Here is a 15,189-nt window from a genome sequence, read left to right as displayed (position 1 = left end):
GATATCCCGGAGTGACTTACAGCCTGGAATCTAATTAAGGGATTCAGAGTGGTCTATATACAGATTAACAGATAGCCCAGTGTGAGTTACAGATTGGAATCTAATTGAGGGGTTTTGAATCGTTAATATACAGAATAACTGATAGTCCACAGTGAGTTACGGCCTGGAATCTAATTGAGGGGTTCAGAGTGGTTTATATACAGAATAACAGATAGCCCATGCTGAATTCCAGCCTGGAATATAATCAAGGGGTTCAGGGTAGTTTATATACAGAATAACGGATACCCCGGTGTGAGTTACAGCCTGGAATCTTATCAAGGGGTTCAGGCTGGTTTCTGTTTCAGAATAACAAATATCCCGGAGTGAGTTAAAGCCTGGAATGTAATCGAGGGGTTCGGGGTGGTTTATATACAGAAAACAGATAGCCCGGAGTGATTTACAGCCTTGAATCTAGTCAATGGGTTCCCAATTTAAATCCACAGAAGGTCAGTGTGGGATTTGAGAAACCCTTCAATTTGGGATAACGCCTCTCTCGGCATTATTCTGATCCAATGCTCCAAATCTACAATTCAGTGGCTGAGCTCTTTCAGGTTTTGTATATTATGTTTCTCTCATCTATTAGGAGCTTGGAAAGTAAGGCAGACCTTACTGGAATGTCACATTGTCTCTCCACATTCACTGTAAAAAGGTTCTTGGCTTTACATTTTAACCACCTTCAAAGAGCTGTCTCCATTTCCTATCTCTGCTGGCATCAATGAATGGAAATGGCTTTTGACACATTGCCCCCTCTCCCTTGCTGAAAGTATTCATGACACAAATCAGTCAGGCAGACATTTTAGATTTGTACACAGCCACCATTTTATATCAGCAAAGCGATGACATTGAGTTTATAAATAAGGAAAAGCAAGAGAGACTGGCAACATCAATACAGTTTGAAAATATAGAAAACATTGAACATGCACACAGAATCACAGACACACCGAATCACACACACAGGGATACAGACACCTTCCAGAAGCTGTCTCCATTTCCTATCTTGCAGGAGAATTCATGTCATGATGATGCATTCATGCAGGACAGTAAACAGCTTTTGAGACTTTCCCCATTGTGACAGAAATTCAGCCCCAATCTGAAACTTGGAGATGTGTAACAGGACAGAAATGAACCAGCAGCTTTCTGTGTTCCTGCTCACAATGTAACATTTGACCATTTAGTTTATCTTGTCTTCGTTCTAACATCCAACAAGGATCACTACACAGATCCAATAACAGATCCCCAGGAGTGATTTCCAGACTGGAATCTAATTGAGGGGTTTCGGGTTTACATACAGCATATGAGGTACCCAGGAGTGAGGGAGAGACTGGAATCTAATGGAGGGGTTCGGGGTGGTTTATATACAGAATAACAGAAAGGCTGGAAAGAGTTACAGCCTGGAATCTAATTGCTGATTTCAGGGTGGATTATGTACAAAATAACAGGTAACCCGGAGTGAGTTATATCCTGGAATCTAATTAAGTGGTTCAGGTTGATTCATGTACAGAATAACAGGTAGCCCACAGTGCGTTACAACCTGGAATCTAATTCAGGGGTTCAGGGTTGTTTATATACAGAAAAACAGGTAGCCCGGGGTGAGTTACAGCCTGGAATCTAATTGAGGGGTTCAGGATGGTTTATATTCAGAATAACGGATAGCCCAGGTTGAGTTACAGCCTGGAAGTATTTGAGGTGTTCAGGGTGGTTTATATACAGAATAACAGATAGCCCAGATGAGTTACAGCCTGGAATCTAATTGAGGGGTTCAGAGTGGTTTATATACAGAAGAACAGATAGCCCTGGGTGAGTCACAGCCTGGAATCTAATCAAGGGGTTCGGGGTGGTTTATATACAGAAAAAATCTACCCTGGAGTGAGTTAAGGCATGGAATCTAATTGAGGGGTTCAGGCTTGCTTATATACATAATAACAGATAGCCCTGAGTGAGCTAATGCCTTGAACCTAATTAAGGAGTTCACAGTGATTTATAAACAGAATAACAGATGCCACAGAATGAGATAGAGCCTGGAATCTAATCGAGGGGTTCAGGGTGGTTTAGATTCAGAATAACAGATGCCACAGAATGAGATATAGCCTGGAATGCAATAGAGGGGTTCAGGAAGGATTATATTCAGAATAACAGATGGCCCGGAGTGAGTTACAGACTGGAATCTAATCGCGGGGTTCAGGGTGATTTATATACAGAATAACAGATAGCCCAGGGTGAGTTACAGCCTGGAATCTAATCACGGGGTTCAGGGTAGTTTATATACAGAATAACAGATAGCCTGGAGTGAGTTACAGCTTGTAATCGAATCGATGTGTTCAGGGTGGGTTCCATACAGAATAACAGATAGCCTGGAGTGAGTTACAGCCTGGATTTGAATCGAGGTGTTCAAGGTGGGTTATATACAAAATAACAGATAGCCCAGAGTTAGTTACAGCCTGGAATCTAATCGCGGGGTTCAGGGTGGTTTATATACAGAATAACAGTGAGCCCGGAGTGAGTTACAGCTTGGAATCAAATCGAGGTGTTCAGGGTGGGTTATATACAGAATAACAGATAGACTGGTGTGAGTTGCAGCTTGGAATCGAATCGACGTGTTCAGGGTGGGTTATATACAGAATAATCAATAGCCTGGAGTGAGTTACAGCTTGGAATCGAAGCGAGGTGTTCAGGGTGGGTTGCATACAGAATAACAGATAGACTGGAGGGAGTTGCAGATTGCATTCAAATTGAGGGTATTGGGCGATTTATCGACAGAGCAACGGGATACGAGAGGAGAGAAAGCAGAGGAGAAATTACCCACCATGGACCAACTCAACAATGAGCTGAGCCAGACAGGATTCAACTGCTTTATGTGGAGGTTTCCATGTGTTCTGAAAGATGGGAGAGAAACAGGCAGATACCCACACTTTCTATGATGTTGCAGTCAAATATCTGAAAGACAGGGAATCCCTAAGCAGAGACGCAGAGTTAAACTCAGTTTAAACTCTCTCCATCACACACACACACCCACACATAGAAACGGAATATAATGTGGAGAAATGTCCATGTGCAGCACAGATTTCCAAACTAACTCAGTGACAGACGAAAACCCCGTTCTCTGCCCAGTCCCCACTTCCAGACCCAGGGAGGCTTTATCCCTGACCCAGGGCATGTTTCTGACTGGATATTATTACATTGTAACATGAAGGTACTGAGTGTAACAGTTTGCTACATCCTATCATGTCATCTATTTTGCTGTCAGTGTTTTGTGAATTATATTGAAAACATTGGCAGGTGCAAGAGAATATTCTGGAAGGTGATTTGCAGTAAGAATAGAAAAAGCTGAATGTTTCTGTGTAAAATGATGAGAAATTCTGAAGCAGTATTGTTCAGATGCTACAGTTGATCATGTACGTAAACATTAGTATGTTAACATGATGGTAGTGCCAGCAGATTGGAGGACCAGTGATACATTGATCATTATTGAGATTAGATTGTGTTGGGAACATGAGCTTAACATGACAGGAAGTGGAATCAAATCAATGGGTTCAGGGTGGGTAATATACAGAATAACAGATAGCCCAGAGTGAGTTACAGCCTGGAATCGAATTGAGGGGTTCAGGCTTGTTTATATACAGATTAACAGATAGCCCTGAGTGAGCAAATGCCTGGAACCTAATCGAGGAGTTCAGAGTGATTTATGTACAGAATAACTGATGGACCAGCGTGAGTTACAGCCTGGAATCTAATTGAGGGGTTCAGAGTGTTTTATATACAGAATAACAGATAGACCAGCATGTGTTACAGCCTGGAATCTAATTGAGGTGTTCAGGGTGGTTTATGTACAGAATAACAGATATCCCGGAGTGACAGCCTGGAATCTAATCGAGGAGTTCAGAGGGGTTTATATACAGAATAACAGATAGCCCGGAGTGAGTTAAAACCATGAAATCTATTTGAGGGGTTCAGAGTGGTTTATATACAGAATAACAGATATCCCGGAGTGAGTTAAAGCCTGGAATTTAATCGAGGGGATCCGGGTGGTTTATATACAGAAAACAGATACCCTGGAGTGAGTTAAGGCATGGAATCTAATTGAGGGGTTCAGGCCTGTTTGTATGCAGAATAACAGATAGCCCAGGGTGAGTTTCAGCCTGGAATCTAATCAAGGGGTTCAGTGCGGTTTATGTACAGAATGTAGTGAGTCACAAAATCGCTGAGTCATACACTCCTAGGGATGTACAGCATGGAAAGAGACCATTTGGTCCAACCCGTCTATGCCGACCAGATATCCTCACCTACTCTCGTCTCTTTTTCAAGCACTTGGCCCATCTCCCTCCAAAACTTTCCCATTCACGTACCCACCGTGCTGAATTTTAAATGTTGCAATTGTACTACCCTCCACCACTTCCTCTGACAGATCATTCCATTCATGGACCACCCTCTGTGTGAACAAGTTGCCCTTAGATCTCTTCCATATCTTTCCCCTCTGACACGAAACCTCTGCCCTCTCGTTCTGGACTCCCCTACAGCGAGGAAAAGACTTTGTCTATTTTTCCTATCCATGCCCGTCTTGATTTTATAAACCTCGATAAAGTCACCCCTCAGCCTCTGATGTTCCAGGGAAAACAGCCTCAGCTTATTCAGCCTGTTCCCGTGGCTCAAATCCTCCGGAATATGTTACAGAATAACAGATATCCCGGAGTGAGTTACAGTCTGGAATCCAATTGAGGGGTTCAGAGTGGTTTATATACAGAATAACAGATATCCCGGAGTGAGTCACAGTCTGGAATCCAATTGAGGGGTTCAGAGTGGTTTATATACAGAATAACAGATATCCCGGAGTGAGTTAAAGCCTGGAATGTAATCGAGGGGTTCGGGGTGGTTTATATACAGGATAACAGATATCCCGGAGGGAGTTACAGCCTGGAATCTAATTGAGGGGTTCAGAGTGGTTTATATACAGAATAACAGATATCCTGGAGTGAGTTACAGTCTGGATCTAATTGAGGCCTTCAGAGTGGTTAATATACAGAATAACAGATAGTCCAGAGCGAGTCACAGCCTGGAATCTAATAGAGGGTTTCAGAGTAGTTTATATAAAGAATAACAGATAGCCGAGGGTGAGTTACAGCCTGCAATCTAATTGAGGGGTTCAGAGTGGTTAATGTACAAAAGAGCAGAAAGCCCAGGGTGAGTTACAGCCTGGAATCCAATTGAGGGGTTCAGGGTGGTGTATACACAGAATAATAGATATTCCGGAGTGAGTTACAGCCTGGAAACTAATTGAGTGTTTCAGAGTGTTTTATATACAGAATAACAGATATCCCGGAGTGAGTTCCAGCCTGGAATCTAATTGAGGGGTTCAGAGTGTTTCATATACAGAATAACAGATAGCCCGGAGTGAGTTACAGCCTGGAATCTAATTGAGGGGTCCAGGGTCGTTTCTACACAGAATAACAAATATCCTGAAGTGGATTACAGCCTGGAATCTAATTTCGGGGTTCAGAGTGGTTTATATACAGAATAACAGATATCCCGGAGTGAGTTACAGTCTGCAATCTAATTTCGGGGTTCAAAGTCGTTTACATACAGAATAACTGATATCCCGGAGTGAGTTGCAGTCTGGAATCTTATTGATGGGTTCAGAGTGGTTTATATACAGAATAATAGATATCCCGTAGTGAGTTACAGCCTGGAATCTAATTGAGGGGTTCAGGGTGGTTTATATACAGAATAACAGATATCCCGGAGTGAGTTACAGCCTGGAAACTAATTGAGGGGTCCAGGGTGGTTTATACAATGAATAACAAATATCCGCAAGTGGATTACAGCCTGGAATCTAATTGAGGGTTTCAGAGTGGTTTATATACAGAATAACAGATAGCCTGGAGTGAGTTACAGCCTGGAATCTAATTGAGGGTTTCAGAGTGGTTTATAGACAGAAAAACAGATAGTCCAGAGTGAGTTACAGCCTGGAATCTAATTGAGGGGTTCAGAGTGGTTTATATACAGAATAACAGATAGCCTGCAGTGAGTTACAGCCTGGAATCTCATTGAGAAGTTCAGAGTGGTTTATATACAGAATAACAAATCGCCCGGAGTGAGTTACATCCTGGAATCTAATAGAGGGGTTCAGAGTGGTTTATATACAGAATAAGAGATAGCCCGGAGTGAGTTACAGCCTGGAATCTAATTGAGGGGTTCCGAGTGGTTTATATACAGAATAACAGATCGCCCGGAGTGAGTTACAGCCTGGAATCTAATTGAGGGGTTCAGAGTGGTTTATATACAGAATAACAGATATCCCGGGGTGAGTTAAAGCTTGGAATTTAATCGAGGGAATCGGGGTGGTTTATATACAGAAAACAGATACCCTGGATTGAGTTAAGGCATGGAATCTAATTGAGGGGTTCAGGCCTGTTTATATACAGAATAGCAGATAGCTCGGGGTGAGTTACAGCCTGGAATCTAATCAAGGGGTTCAGGCTGTTTTCTGTTACAGAATAAGAGATATCCCGTAGTGAGTTATAGCCTGGAATGTGATCGAGGGGTTCGGGGTGGTTTATATACTGAAAACAGATAGCCCGGAGTGATTTACAGCCTTGAATCTAGTCAATGGTTTCCCAATTTGAACCCACAGAAGGTCAGTGTGGCATTTGAGAAACCCTTCAATTTGGGATAACGCCTCTCCAGGCATTATTCTGATCCAATGCTCCAAATCTACAATTCAGTGGCTGAGCTCTTTCAGGTTTTGTATATTATGTTTCTCTCATATATTAGGAGTTTGGAAAGTAAGGCAGACCTTACTGGAATGTCACATTGTCTCTCCACATTCACTGTAAAAAGGTTCTTGGCTTTACATTTTAACCACCTTCAAAGAGCTGTCTCCATTTCCTATCTCTGCTGGCATCAATGAATGGAAATGGCTTTTGACACATTGCCCCCTCTCCCTTGCTGAAAGTATTCCTGACACAAATCAGTCAGGCAGACATTTTAGATTTGTCCACAGCCACAATTTTATATCAGCAAAACGATGACATTGAGTTTATAAATAAGGAAAAGCAAGAGAGACTGGCAACATCAATACAGTTTGAAAATATAGAAAACATTGAACATGCACACAGAATCACAGACACACCGAATCACACACACAGGGATACAGACACCTTCCAGAAGCTGTCTCCATTTCCTACCTTGAAAGAGAATTCATGTCATGATGATGCATTCATGCAGGACAGTAAACAGCTTTTGAGACTTTCCCCATTGTGACAGAAATTCAGCCCCAATCTGAAACTTGGAGATATGTAACAGGACAGAAATGAACCAGCAGCTTTCTGTGTTCCTGCTCCCAATGTAACATTTGACCATTTAGTTTATCTTGTCTTCGGTCTTACATCCAACAAGGATCACTGCACAGATCCAATAACAGATCCCCAGGAGTGATTTCCAGACTGGAATCTAATCGAGGGGTTCGGGGTGGTTTATATACAGAATAAGAGAAAGTCCGGAAAGAGTTACAGCCTGGAATCTAATTGCTGATTTTGGGGTGGATTATGTACAAAAAAACAGGTAACCCGGAGTGAGTTATATCCTGGAATCTAATTGAGGGGTTCAGAGTGGTTCATGTAATAGAATAACAGGTAGCCCAGAGTGAGTTACAGCCTGGAATCTAATTGAGGGGTTCATGGTTTATTATATACAGAAAAACAGATAGCCCGGGGTGAGTCACAGCCTGGAATCTAATTGAGGGGTTCAGAGTGGTTTATAAAATGAATAACAGATAGCCCAGGTTGAGTTACAGCCTGGAACCTATTTGAGGGATTCAGGGTGGTTTATATTCCAAATAAGAGATAGCCCAGAGTGAGTTGCAGACTGGAATCTAATTGAGGGGTTCAGAGTGGTTTATATACAGAATAACATATATCCCGGAGTGAGTTAAAGCTTGGAATTTATTCGAGGGGATCGGGGTGGTTTATGTAAAGAAATCAGATACCCTGGATTGAGTTAAGGCATGGAATCTAATTGAGGGGTTCAAGCCTGTTTATATACAGAAAAACAGATAGCCCGGGGTGAGTTACAGCCTGGAATCTAATCAAGGGGTTCAGTGCGGTTTATGGACAGAATAACAGATAGCCCAGGTTGAGTTACAGCCTGGAACCTATTTGAGGGGTTCAGGGTGGTTTATATTCAGAATAACAGATAGCCCAGAGTGAGTTACAGCCTGGAATCTAATTGAGGGGTTCAGAATGGTTTATGTACACAATAACAGATATCCCGGAGTGAGTTAAAGCTTGGAATTTAATCGAGGGGATCGGGGTGGTTTTTATACAGAAAACAGATACCCTGGAGTGAGTTAATGCATGGAATCTAATTGAGGGGTTCAGGCTTGTTTATATACAGAATAACAGATAGCCCTGAGTGAGCTAATGCCTTGAACCGAATTGAGGAGTTCACAGTTATTTATAAACAGAATAACAGATGCCACAGAATGAGATAGAGCCTGGAATCTAATCGAGGAGTTCAGGGTGGTTTAGATTCAGAATAACAGATGCCACAGAATTAGTTATAGCCTGGAATCCAGTAAAGGGATTCAGGGTGGTTTATATTCAGAAGAACAGATGGCTCGGAGTGAGTTACAGTCCGGAATCGAATCGCGGGGTTCAGGGTGATTTATATACAGAATAACAGATAGCCCAGGGTGAGTTACAGCCTGGAATCTAATCGCGGGGTTCAGGGTAGTTTATATACAGAATAACAGATAGCCTGGAGTGAGTTACAGACTGGAATCTAATTGAGGGATTTAGAATCGTTTATATACAGAATAACAGATATCCCAGGGTGAGTTACAGCCTGGAATCTAATCACGGGGTTCAGGGTAGTTTATATATAGAATAACAGATAGCCTGGAGTGAGTTACAGCTTGTAATCGAATCGATGTGTTCAGGGTGGGTTCCATCCAGAATAACAGATAGCCTGGAGTGAGTTGCAGCCTAGATTTGAATCGAGGTGTTCAAGGTGGGTTATATACAAAAAAACAGATAGCCCTGAGTGAGTAACAGCCTGGAATCTAATCGCGAGGTTCAGGGTGGTTTATATACAGAATAACAGATAGCACGCAGTGAGTTACAGCCTGGAATCTAATTGAGGGGGTCAGACTGGTTTATATACAGAATAACAGATATCCCAGAGTGAGTTACAGCCTGGAATCTAATTGAGGGGTTCAGAGTGGTTTATATACAGAATAACAGGTATCCTGGAGTGAGTTACTCTCTGGATCTAATTGAGGCCTTCAGAATGGTTAATATACAGAATAACAGATAGTCCAGAGCGAGTTACAGCCTGGAATCTAATTGAGGGGTTCAGAGTGGTTTATATACAGAATAACACATAGCCCAGACTGTGTTACGGCCTGGAATCTAATAGAGGGGTTTAGAGTGGTTTATATACAGAATAACAGATAGCCCAGGGTGAGTTACAGCCTAGAATCTAATTAAGGGGTTCAGAGTCGTTAATATCCAAAATACCAGAAAGCCCAGGGTGAGTTACAGCCTGGAATCTAATTGAGGGGTTCAGGGTGGTTTATATACAGAATAACAGATATCCCGGAGTGAGGTACAGCCTGGAATCTAATTGAGGGTTTCAGAGTGGTTTATATACAGAATAATCGATATCCCGGTGTGCGTTACAGCCTGGAATTTAATTGAGGGGTTCAGGGTGGTTTATATACAGAATAACAAATATCCCGAAGTGGGTTACAGCCTGCAATCTAATTGAGGGATTCTGAGTGGTTTATATACAGAATAACTGATAGTCCAGAGTGAGTTACCGCCTGGAATCTAATTGAGCGGTTCAGAGTGTTTTATATACAGAATAACAGATAGTCCAGAGTGAATAACAGCCTGGACTCTAATTGAGGGGTTCAGAGTGGTTTATATACAGAATAACAGATAGCCTGCAGTGAGTTCCAGCCTGGAATCTAATTGAGTGGTTCAGAGTGGTTTATATACAGAATAACAGATAGCACGGAGTGAGTTACAGCTTGGAATCTAATTGTGGGGTTCAGAGTGGTTTATATACAGAACAACAGATATCCCGGAGTGAGTTAAAGCCTGGAATTTAATCGAGGCGATCGGGATGGTTTATATACAGAAAACAGATACCCTGGAGTGAGTTAAGCCATGGAATCTAATTGAGGGGTTCAAGCCTGTTTATATACAGAATAACAGATATCCCGGATTGAGTTACAGCCTGGAAACTAATTGTGGGGTTCAGAGGGGTTTATATACAGAATAACAGATAGCCCGGAGTGAGTTACGGGCTGGAATCTAATCGCGGGGTTCAGAGTGGTTTATATACAGAATAACAGATAGCCTGGAGTGAGTTCCAGCCTGGAATCTAATTGAGGGGTTCAGAGCGGTTTATATACAGAATAAAAGATAGCGCGGAGTGAGTTACGGGCTGGAATCTAATTGTGGGGTTCAGAGTGGTTTATATACAGAATAACAGACAGCCTGGAATCTAATTGAGGGGTTCAGAGTGGTTTATATAGTGAGTAACAGATAGCCCAGGGTGAGTTACAGCCTGGAAACTAATTGAGGGGTTCAGAGTGGTTTATATATAGAAAACAGATAGCCCGGAGTGATTTACAGCCTTGAATCTAGTCAATGGGTTCCCAATTTGAACACACAGAAGGTCAGTGTGGGATTTGAGAAACCCTTCAATTTGGGATAACGCCTCTCCAGGCATTATTCTGATCCAATGCTCCAAATCTACAATTCAGTGGCTGAGCTCTTTCAGGTTTTGTATATTATGTTTCTCTCATATATTAGGAGCTTGGAAAGTAAGGCAGACCTTACTGGAATGTCACATTGTCTCTCCGCATTCACTGTAAAAAGGTTCTGGGATTTACATTTTAACCACCTTCAAAGAAAATGAATGGGGATGTCAGTGAAATATACAAAAATCTGACAGGTTGAGACAGATTTGAAGCAGGGATGATAATTCTCCAGGCTGGGACGTCTAAAAACAGGGGCCATAGTATTAGGTACAGGCAGGTCACTCTGCATTGAGATTAGAATAAATGTCTGCACTCACAGACCAGTGAACCTGGGAATTCGCTCGCACGTGGAAACCGAGACACTTATTATAAATAAGGATTTCGAGACAATAAAGGTATGGTGGGAGAGCAGGAGTACGGTGGGGAAATGAAGGGCCAACCATGATTCCGTTGAATTGGGTAGCAAACTCGATGGACCAAACGTACTACTGCACCACCTATTTTATAACTTCCCAAGGTTACTCACAGTAACAGATATGTATATCGTGTGGGGTAAGTGCATTGAGGAGAGTTTTTCCATGAACTACAATGGGGGAGCCTCACTGTGTTGTATGATCTACTCCTTTCCCACTGTGCAGTCTGTGGGAAAGCTCTGTCAATGTTGTCAAAAGCTCCCAGATGTTAGGAAGGAGGTTTCTGCAGGGTCGATAGGACTGTGTTCCCATTCCCTTTTCCGACATTGATGCTGAGGCCGGGTGTTCTGTCCGGTTTCATCCTTTCAGACCTCGGAGTAGTTTGATACAAATGAGTGTCTTGATTGGCCGTTTCAGAGACCATTGAAATGTTTATCACATGTCAGGGTTTGTGGAGTCACTTTTAGGCCAGCCCAGGAAGTCATGGGAGATTCACTTCCTAAAAGTACATTGGAGAAAGAAATTCTGTTTATAATCGATATTGGCTTCAAGGTCACTGTTACTGATCCCAAATTTGAGATCTCGATATTTTATTAATTGTCTTTAACTTCCACCAGCTGCCAGAGCATTAGCCTGGTCTGAATTAGTAATCCAGTGACATTTCCACAACAGCACCATCTCCACATGGGGACCTATCGGAAACCACACTGAGCAGGTTATTTCTGTGCTGCTTGACAGCTCTGTCAAAAAGAACTCCCACCAATTTGACTGTCGTGATGGGACTGAGGGGGTGGTAATTGGTCAGATTGTAATTATTCCGGTCTTTGGGGACGTAACTTAGTTTAGTAATTTTCGACATTGCCAGGGAGATATCAGAGTTGGAGCTGGAATGAAACAGCTTCCCCCAGGGACACGGCTTGTTGCGCAGCACAAGTCTTCAGTTCTATTGCAGGAATTGTGTCAGGGCCCATTGCCTTTGTCGTATCTACTGTGTTCAGCTGTTCTCCATGGCACATGCAGCGAATCAAATTGGATGAAGACTGGCATCTGTGATTTTGTGGGCATCATGATATGGGTGAGGTGAATCATCGACTCAACACTTCTGGCAGAAGATGGTGCCAGATAAAAGATAAAACATCCTTCTCTTTTACACTGATGTTCACGTCTGTTCCATTATTTAGTGTGGGAATGTTTGTGGAGCCCTCTCCTCCAATTATTTGTTTAATCGTCCATCACCATTTATGACTGAATGTGACAGGACTGCAGTGCTTCGTTCAGATCTGTTGGTCAAGTCTGGTAGCTTTAATGAGTTAACATCAGGTTAAAGTTCATGTGATTCTGACTCTGACATGTTCATCCACACTCGTCACTGAGCCTTATTTTCCATTACCATGGTGTTGATGGTAATGACAGACTGAAGTGTTACCCTGGGAAAAAGTTACAGGTTGTGGTTGAATGCTGTTCTGCTTCTCCTGCTGCTGTGGTCTACAGCACCACATGAATACACAGTTTCAAGCTGCAATACCTGCAGTGCAATTCTGCTGTCTGTTCCCCAATTCTCACTGAGACCCATTCACCCAGCAGCCCTGCACTCAGTGACCTAACCTGGTTTCTGATGTGGAAATACTTCCATTTTCAAACTCTTATTCTGCTGAGGGTCTGTCTCCCCGGGTCTTGCTTCCAATATGATACATTCCGCAAAAGCATTTAACTGATCTTAATTCAAATATTTAATTCACCTGAATCTTTTTCCTTGAGAAATACCATCTTCTGTGTTTAAAGTGAATGTGTTTCCTCTGTTTCTCTCCCTGACCACGATTAAGAGCTCTGTAGTGTCAGTGATGCCAGCGTTATGTAGTTTCAGAGCAATTGAATTCTCTGGATTCCCAATCATCTTCACCTCATTGTATGTTTTCCCTTTTGGTTTGATGCCTTATCACTCATGGCTGACTTGTTCTCCCATGAGTATGTTTCAAGTTCTTTGGCGTTGCATTTCTGGTATTATCTTCCGAATTATCCCCAGAACCTCCTCCCATTGCTGCTCCATGGTCTTTCCTGCTCAGCTCCCCTTCCAATTAACTCTGGACAGCTTCGCCCGCATGTCCTTGTAGTTACATTGCTTAATTATAACCACATTACATCTTGAAGAGAGCGTTAGATATAAACCGAAAGAGGGAGTTTTGGGAGATGGGACACAAAGAATAATTGGTGGATTTCTTAACTAGATACAAAGGGAGAACGAGAGAGAGGATATAGATCTGGAGATATGGAAAATGAGAAAACTACATTATCAAAAGAAGTAAACGAACATTCCCCAATGGTTTGGCAATGACTGTGTGCTGTTGTCCTTGGTACAGTGCATGTACAACAGAGTAATATGTTCGAATGCTGAGTCTGATGCCAGAATATTTATCTCCCATTATATGACAGACACTAGCTTTGGAAAGAACCCAGCAGGCCAATATATTGAAGGGGATTAACTGGAATAATTTGGGACACTAGAATCAAGAATTTGGAGCACATATCCTGGTTAGAATGAGAGAGTAGAGTAGGGAATTCCAGAAAAGGAGGGAACGTTGAGAGGATCAAATCATGTTTTAATGTTTTATCAATTTTATACATCATATGCATCATTTTTCGTTAACTGTGTCTCTGTTGTTCATTTACAATATGTTGTGCACATGTGAAAAATGCTACTTTACTGCACACAAACATTGATTAAACAGTGTGTATAAAATCACTTTTCGACCATTGAAACTGTCCTGTTGTCGGGTTACGAGGATACATGAACACCAACTGGCCATCAAAAGACATGATCCACTATCACTATGTTCCATACATACAGACAAAGAAAGGCACAACTTTGACTGGGACAAAGCACACACACATACGAAGACACGCAAGGATCTCCTTAGAAGAATGGTATAAGAACCAGAAGTCCATCAATAAACGCATCAATTTAGATCCTGTCTACATTCTCTTGTTAAAATAACCGGAAATGACATCACCCACTTTAAGAAACCAAGACCTATAAATAGAGAGGTGGGACATACCACCAGAGCTTCAGCGGAGACTCTCACTGATGATGTCACCTAGTCATGGTGACGAAACTTCCGAAAACATACCTTCAAGCTCAGTGAGTTAACTGGCAGAGATATAAATTATTACTTTTTGTTTATTATTGGAATTTAGGAGTTCTCTGTCGCTCACGTTTTAACAGATTATGATGTGAGGTGAGTTTTTCTGGGTGTGTGACTTAAATTAACAGTGGGGTTCGACATTGATGTCATAACAGTTTGGGGCCTTGCCGTATGGGATTTGGACAAACTTGAACAGATTTGGGGAAACAAAAGGTCCTAGCAAATTCCAACTCATTGCAATGAGTGACTTTGATCTTCAAATAAAACCAGTGGGAAAATTCGTTTAACTTTGTTACTTGTGGTTGATTAAATCAAAAGTGAGGGAAATGGCTTTTAACATTACTAAAGAGGTTCCCAAATTAGAGGGGATCAATTCAGGACAGAAATGCAGAGACATTTCTTCAGCCAGAGAGTGGTGGGTCTGTGGAATTCATTGCCATGGAGTGCAGTGGAGGCCGGGACGCAAAATGTCTTCAAGGCAGAGATTGATAAATTCTTGATGTCACAAGGACTTAAGGGCTACGGGGAGAATGTGGGTAAGTGGAGTTGAAATGCCCATTAGCCATGATTAAATGCCAGAGTGGACTCGATTGGCCGAATGGCCTTACTTCCACTCCTATGTCTTATGGTCTAATACTTCCCTTTCTAAACACACACACACACTTACAGACAAACAAACACACAAACACACGCACACACACACACACAGATTAACAAAGTTTTTGCAATTTTAATTTGAAAGAACTTTGTCCAGATATTAATGGAACTCATGACAAAAGTAAAAATTGAGATTGTCCAAAACGTTATTCTGCTTCTGAAGATATTGTACTCACAC

The sequence above is a fragment of the Chiloscyllium punctatum genome, chromosome 24 (genome assembly GCF_047496795.1).
Source record: "Chiloscyllium punctatum isolate Juve2018m chromosome 24, sChiPun1.3, whole genome shotgun sequence".
NCBI classification, from domain to species: Eukaryota; Metazoa; Chordata; class Chondrichthyes; order Orectolobiformes; family Hemiscylliidae; genus Chiloscyllium; species Chiloscyllium punctatum.
The sequence above is the reverse complement of the archived record's forward strand: the minus strand, read 5'-3'. Positions refer to the sequence as shown.